The sequence below is a fragment of the Nycticebus coucang genome, chromosome 1, assembly GCF_027406575.1.
Source record: "Nycticebus coucang isolate mNycCou1 chromosome 1, mNycCou1.pri, whole genome shotgun sequence".
Lineage (NCBI taxonomy): Eukaryota > Metazoa > Chordata > Mammalia > Primates > Lorisidae > Nycticebus > Nycticebus coucang.
Genome location: NC_069780.1, coordinates 1,112,165 through 1,120,488, shown reverse-complemented (window position 1 = coordinate 1,120,488; position 8,324 = coordinate 1,112,165).

Sequence of the window (8,324 nt, the reverse complement as noted above, 5' to 3'; positions counted from 1 at the left end):
AAACTAAACTTCAATTTCAGTGGATAAATTAAATATTTTACTGATATCAAAACATTAAGTAAATTCACCACAATAAGACCACCTCTATAGGAAATATTCTGACTTGTTATCTACATTGATGATCACAAGACACCACCAGCAAAGTGGTCAGAAACTAAAGGACAAAATACAGTTTCCACAAGAGCACAAAGGATAAAACTAAGCAATGGACTTTTGCAAAGTAAGATGAATGGAACAGCACCATAACTTATTAGTTCTCCCAATAAATGTAAATTGCTTGAATTCCCCACTGAAGAGGCAAAGACTGGTGGATTGTATAAAAAAAAAAAGCACAAGTCATCCATATGTTGTCTCCAGGAAATGCACCTGGCCTTGAAGGACAAATCAAGACTCAGGGTTAAGGAATGGAAAACAGTATTGTTAACTCAAGATGGATAAAAGATTTAAATCTAAGACGTGAAATGATATAAATCCTAGGAAAAAAAAATATGGTGAAATCTCTGAAGAATGTAGACCTGAGGAAAGATTTTATGAAGAAAACTTCTGTGGCAATTGTAGCAACAACAAAAATAAACAAATGGGACTTAATTAAGCTGAAAATCTTCTTCATGACTAAGGACACAACAATTAAAGCAAGTAGACAACCTTCAGAATAGGAATAGATATTTGGATGTTATGAATCTGACAAAGTGTTGATAACTAGAATCAACAGGAAATTCAAAGTAATCAACAAAAATGAGTAAATAATCCCATCTATCACTGGACAAGAGACATGAACAGAACCTTCTCTGAGGAAGACAGATGAATGGCAAATGATTATAAGAAAATATGGAGGGAAGAGGCAAGATGGCCAGCTTTCCACAGAGGTTCCTGTCCAGAAAGAGAGTTAAGGACAGAAGTTTCTCAAGAAACCTGATGGTTCAGGGCTGAACCAAGAGAGAAGATTGAAGAGTGCACATCACCCCTGCCGAGGTAAGCCAACCCCAAGGAAACAAACAATAGTTACAAAACCCATTGCCAAGTGGCAGGAGTCCCCTACCCCATGAGAACAGCTCACAGTGAACTTTCTACAAACAAGAAAGCAGAGTTCAGATCGCCTCTTATTTTATCCCACAGGAGAGAGCCGCTAAAAACTGGATCTCCTTTCCAAGATAGAACCCACCTGGATGCCTTAGCATTCTCCCACTAGACATAAAACTGAACATATATTCTACCCTCAATTCTGAACTCCTAGCACTTCCCTCCACCCACATCACAAGGTCTGGAAAACTGCCTCCCGTGGAGTCCAGATTCCTGGGTAATTTCTCTAGAGCAGGGTTCCTCAAAATTTTAAAACAGGGGGCCAGTTCACTTTCCCTCAGACCATTGGAGAGCTGAACTATAGTAAAAAAAAAAAAAAAAAAAAACTATGAACAAAATCCTATGCACACTGCACATATCTTATTTTGAAGTAAAAAAACAAAATGGGAACAAATACAATCACACCGCCTCATGTGGCCCGTGGGTTGCAGTTTGAGGACCTCTGCTCTAGAGGTACAGACAAGGCATAGGCTGCTATAAATATGTGCTGAATCAGCAGCATGGGTGTAAAGTGGGGACTGTGGAGCAAGGGACCCAAGTGGGAGAGGGATAAATGGTGCCCCATGGCACAGTGCAGCAGTGGTGGTGGGAACAATAAGGCTCACACCACAGGTAGTAATTTGGAGAAACACTTCCCATCTCTCTTAGGAACCAGAGGGAGGCAGGGCCCTTACTCTGGGTGCAGCCATGGGTGGAGCAGATCTGGAATGGAAATGCAGGCCCAGTGAGAAAGGTGGGACATGGTGGAGACTGAGGTGACAATATGTGCACGCAGAGGCATCATTCACCCAGGGTGGAGTTGAATCATAATTGCTGGTTTTGAGAGTCCAAGATGCCGAGACCCCAGTGCAGCATAGCCAGGACAAAGGTGTGCTTGGCAGCGGCACCAGCCCAGGGTGGAACAGGAACTGAGAGCCATTTGTGAGTTCTAATTGCACCCACACCAGCACAGCACGCAGCAGAAAAAAGACGCTAGGTCCAGGAGCATAAATGTGGTAGTGGATGACAAAGGGTGGGGCTGAGTCTCAGCTTCTATGAACTCTTGCAGTGGAGAACAGCTGAGACAGAATCACAAATTCCATAAGAATACAAGTGGCTGCAACATCAGCCAGGGCAGGGATGCAACTGAGTGCCACTCCCAGCTTCCATTAAACACCCAAGGTAGTCAGGCTAGTCCCCCTGCTGGCTGATAGCAGAGTGTGGATGCCTGGCTGAACAGACATTGATCTCCTATGACTCTGGCAGGTGCAAACCTGGCGCATTTGCTCATTGGAGGGAACTGGGCCACAGCCCCACAGGGTTACCATGGACTGGATGTGATAGAGGTGCAAGGTGGAAAGAGACACCAGCCTCCCCAGACTAACTCATTTGCTGGGTGGGCCTTTAAGACTCCACAGAGAACCCGAGTGAGCCACACTTGAGCTGCCAGTAGTTGCTGGAGTCCCTGCTGTCTAGTTGCTGGAGACCTTTTGAATGCCCCCACTTGAGAGTGGGGACAATTGGTTTAGAACTCTTGACCTGGGCCAATCACCTGAAAACCTTCCAAGGTGGTACCCTGGTTGTGTTGTAGTGGGAAGGTTTGATTTTCCTCTTCCAGTTGTTACAAATGGGGGGCAGGGTGAATTAGTTGTTTGTATTTCTCCACAGCTGAGATTTCAACACAGAGTCACTGATTTGCTAGGATTTGACAGAGACCAGCTGAACACAAGACAGAGCCACCTAGCTCCACCACACCAAGCAAGCCCCCAGAGTCTCAGGCTATAGTATAGTACGGGTCTTTTGCAAAGCAGTAGGGGAAAACCTTTAGTCACCAGTCCAAGCTCCTTGGCAAAGGGCTGGTTAATTACAAATCCAGAAGCCCTCAGTCCAATTTCACCTTACTAGCTCATCTATCCAAACAGTAAAAAACAATCATGGGGGAGAATCAGTGGAAAAACACTGGCAACATGCATAATCAGAGTAGATCAACCCCCCAAAGGAATGACAAGAATGACACATCAGAAGGTCTCATTAATAAACAAATGGCTGAGATGTCAGAAATCGAGTTCAGAATTTGAATGGCAAATAAGATTAACAGAATGGAAGTAAAGTTGGAATTAGAAATTCTAGGAGTAATTCAAAAGTTGTCCCAAGAATTCAGTGAATTCAAAGACAAAATCACCAAAGATTTGACACATTGAATAAAGAATTTGATGCCCTCAAAGATATGAAAAATACAGTAGAATCCCTCAGTTTCAGAATGGATCAGGCAGAAGAAAGGATTTCTGACATTGAAGACAAAGCTTTTGAACGCTCCCAAATGCTCAAAGAAGAAGAAAAGTGGAGAGAAAAATGGATTATTCTCTCATAGAGTTGTGGGACAACTCCAAAGAAGCAAACATTCGCCTTATAGAAATTCCTTAAGGTGACAAGTCTTTTCCAAAAGGCTCAGATGCTCTACTCCAAGAGATAATTGAGGAGAACTTCCCAAACATGGCAAGAGACACTGACATTCAGATAGCAGACAGTTTCAGAACCCCAGCTCTACTCAATCCAAATAAAACCTCTCCCAGACACATAATTAACTTCGCCAAAATTAATATGAAGGAGAAAATTCTTCAAGCAGCCAGATGTAAGAAAACGATACCTACAAGGGGAAGAATATTAGAATGAGTTCACATTTCTCTGCTGACTTTTCAAGCCAAAAGAGGATGTTCATTGACCTTCAACCTCTTAAAGCAAAACAACTTTCAATACAGGATCCTGTATCCAGCTAAACTGAGTTTCATTTATGATGGAGAAATCACATACTTTAATGACATCCACATATTGAAGAAATTTGCATAAAGCATCTCTCCAAGATATTCTCAGACCCATCCTCCACAATGATCAGCACAATTCTCTATCACCAAAGTAAACTCAGAAACTTTTGATCAAATCCCAGCTTCCACAGCTGCAAAAGGATTAAAAATATCCACTGGACTTTCAAAAAACTCGACACCCAAAATTCTACCAGGCTTATCAATACTCTCAATTAATGTGAATGTCTTAAATTGTCCTCTATAGAGGCACAGGTTGGCTGACTGGATACAAAACTCGGGCCAGATATCTGATGCATACAATAATCTCCTCTTACCTATAAGACATCTATAATTCAGGCAAATGGAAATCAGAAAAAAACTGGTGTTGCAATTTTATTCACAGATACAATAGGCTTTAAACCAACAAAAGTAAGGAAAGATAAGGATGGTCATTTACAGGAAATGTGTTACAGGAAATACTTAATATGACGAGATTTCAATTATTAACATTTATGTGCCCAACCAGAATGCTTCTCAATTTATAAGAGAGACCCTAACAGACATGAGCAACTTGATATCCTCCATCAAAATAATAGTTGGAGAGTTTAACACCCTTTTGACAGTGTTGGATAGATCCTCCAATAAGAAGCTAAACAAAGAGACTTTAGACTTAAACTTAACCACTCAACAATTGGATTTAACAGGCATCTACAGAACATTGAATCCTAACGATATTGACTATACATTCTTCTCATCAGCCCATGCAACATTCTCCAAAATTGATCAGATCTTAGGTCACAAGTCTAACCTCAGCAAATTTAAAAGAATAGAAATTATTCCTCGTATCTTCTTGGACCATCATGGAATAAAAGTTGGACTCAGTAACGACAGGAACCTGCACACTCATACGAAAACATGGAAACTTATGCTGAATGATATCTGGGTCATAGATGAGATTAAGAAGGAAATTACCAAATTTTTGGAACAAAAATATAATGAAGACACAAATTACCAGAACCTCTGGGATACTGCAAAGGCAGATCTAAAAGGGAAATTTATAGCGTTGCAAGCCTTCCTCAAGAGAATGAAAAGAGAGGAAGTTAAAAACTTACTGGGACATCTCAAGCAACTGGAAAAGGAAGAACATTCCAACCCCAAACCCAAGAGAAGAAAATAAATAACCAAAATTAGAGCAGAATTAAATAAATTTGAAAACAAAAGAATTATACAATAGATGAATGATTCAAAAAGTTGGTTTTCTGAAAAGGTCAATAAAATAGATAAACCTTTGGCAAACCTAACCAGAAAAAAAAGGAGTAAAATCTCTAATTTCATCAATCAGAAATGATAGAGGGGAAATAATAACAGACTCCTCAGAAATTCAAAAAAATCCTTAATGAATATTATAAAAAACTCTATTCTCAGAAATATGAAAATCTCAGGGCAGCACCTGTGGCTCAGTGAGTAGGGCACTGGCACCATATACCAAGGTGGTGGGTTCACACCTGGCCCCAGCCAAACTGCAACAAAAAAATAACTGGGCATTGTGGAAGGTACCTGTAGTCCCAGCTACTCAGGAAGCTGAGGCAAGAGAATCAAGTAAGCCCTAGAGCTAGAGGTTGCAGTGAGCTGTGATGCCATGGAACTCTACCGAGAGTGACAAAGTCAGAATATGTCTCAAAAAAAAAAAAAAAGAAAGAAAGAAATATGATAATTTGAAGGAAATTGACTAGTACTTGGAATCACACAACCTTCCCAGACTTAGCCAGAAAGAAGTGGAAATGTTGAACAGGCCTATATCAAGTTCTGAAATAGCATCTATTATATGAAATCTCTGTAGAAAGAAAAGTCTGGGACCAGATGGCTTCACATCAGAATTCTGCCAAACTTTTAAAGAGGAACTAGTACCTATATTATTCAACCTTTCCCAAAACATAGAAAAAGAAGGAATACTTCCCAACATATTCTATGAAGCAAACATCACTCTGATCCCCAAACCAGGAAAAGACCCAACAAGAAAACAAAATTATACACCAATATCTCCAATGAAGATTGATTAAAAAATATTCAATAAGATCCTAATAAACAGAATCCAGCAACACATCAAAGAAATGATACACCATGACCAAGTGGGTTTTATCCCAGGCTGGTTCAATATACATAAATCTATATTTATGTATTATAATAAATATGTATACTATATTATAATACATCACATAAACAAAATAAAAAACAAAGACCACATGATTCTCTCAATTGATGCAGAAAAAGCTTTTGATAACATCCAGCATCCTTTCATGATCAGAACACTTAAGAAAACTGGTACAGAAGGAGCATTTCTTAAACTGATAGAGGCCATCCACAGCAAACCCACAGCCAATATCATATTGAATGGAGTAAAATTGAAAACATTTCTACTCAGATGAGAAACCAGGCAAGGTTGCCCACTGTCTTCAGTGCTTTTTAAAATTGTAATGTAAGTCTTAGCCATTGCAATCAGGCAAGAAAAGGCAACCAAGGGTATCCATATAAGGTCAGAGGAGATCAAACTTTCACTCTTCACAGATGACATGATTGTATACCTGGAAAACCCAAGGGAATTAACTACAACACTCTTAGATGTGATCAAGGAATACAGCAGCATCTCAGGTTACAAAAGCAATACTCACAAATCAGTAGCATTTATATAGACCAACAATAGTAAAGCTGAAAAAACAGTGAAGGACTCTATTCATTTTACAGTAGTGCCAAATAAGATGAAATATCTGGGAGTGTACTTAACAAAGGATGTGAAAGATCTCTATAAAGAGAACTATGAAACTCTAAGAATAGAAATAGTGAAGATGTTAACAAATGGAAATACACAGCATGCTAATGACTGGGAAGAATCAACATTGTTAAAACGTCCATATTACCCAAAGCAATATACAAATTTAATACAATCCCTATTAAAGCACCTCTTGTCATACATTAAAGATCTAGAAAAATAAGTACTTCCTTTTATATGGAAACAGAAAAAAACCTCAAATAGCCAAGACATTACTCAGAAATAAAAACAAATGAGGAGGGATAACGCTACTAGACTTCAGGCTATGCTACAAATCTATAGTGATCAAAACATCATGGTACTGGCACCAAAATAGAGAGAGAGAGATGTATGGAACAGAATTGAGAACCAAGAGATGAACCCAGACACTTATTCCCATCTGATCTTTTATAAGCCTATCAAAAATATAAATTGGGGAAAAGATTTCCTATTTAACAAATAGTGCTGGGTGAATTGACTGGCAACTTGTAGAAGAGTGAAACTGGACCCACACCTTACACCTCTAACAAAAGTTGACTCTCACTGGATAAAATACAAAAACTTAAGACATGAAAATATAAAGATTCTTGGAGATAGTGCAGGGGAAACACTTGAAGAAATTGGCCTGGAAGAATATTTTACGAGGAGGACCACCTGGGCAATTGAAGTAAAGCCAAAAATACGATACTGGGATCTGATCAGACTAAAAAGCTTCTGCACTGCCAAGAACACAGTAAGTAAAGCAAGCAGATAGTTGTCAGAATGAGAGAGGATTTTTGCAGGTTATGTTTTTGACAAAGGTCCGATAACCAGAATACATAGAGAACTCAAACTTATTAATAAGAAAATAACAAGTGATCCTATTTCATTGTGGGCAAGAGACTTGAACAGAAGCTTCCTGAAGAAGACAGATGCATGGTCTATAGACACATGAAAAAATGCTCATCATCTTTAATCCTTAGAGAAATAAAAATCAAAACCACTTTGAGATATCATCTTTCTCTAGTAAGAGAAGCCTACATGACAAAATCCCAAAGCTACAGATGTTGGTGTGGATGTGGAAGAAAGGGAACACTTCTGCACTGCTGGTGGGAATGCAAGCTAGTATGTTCCTTTTGGAAGGAATTTTGGAGAATATTCAGAGTTCTAAAAGTATGGAACAGAATTGGATCCTGCAATTCCTCTACTAGGAGTATATCCAAAAGACCAAAAATCACTTTGCAAGAAAGATATTTGCACCAGATTATTTATTGCAGCTCAATTTATAATTGCCAACTCATGGAAGAAGCCCAAGTACCCATTGACTCATGAATGGATTAATAAATTGTGGTATATATATACCATGGAATACTATGCAGCCTTTAAAAAGATGGAGACTTTACCTCTTTTATGTTTATATGGATGGAGCTGGAACATATTCTTCATAGTAAAGTATCTCAAGAATGGAAGAAAAAGTATCCAATATACTCAGTACTGGTTATGAACCAATTTAAAATTACTTACACTTTCTTCTAAAAGGTAGATCAGAACTATATCCCAGGATGAAGGAGAGAAATGGAGAGGGATGGGAGGGGAGGAGGGAGGGGGGAGGTTTGATAGAGGGAGGGTAAATGCTAGGACCACACCCACAGAGCATATTGCAAGAGTACAAGTCAAAT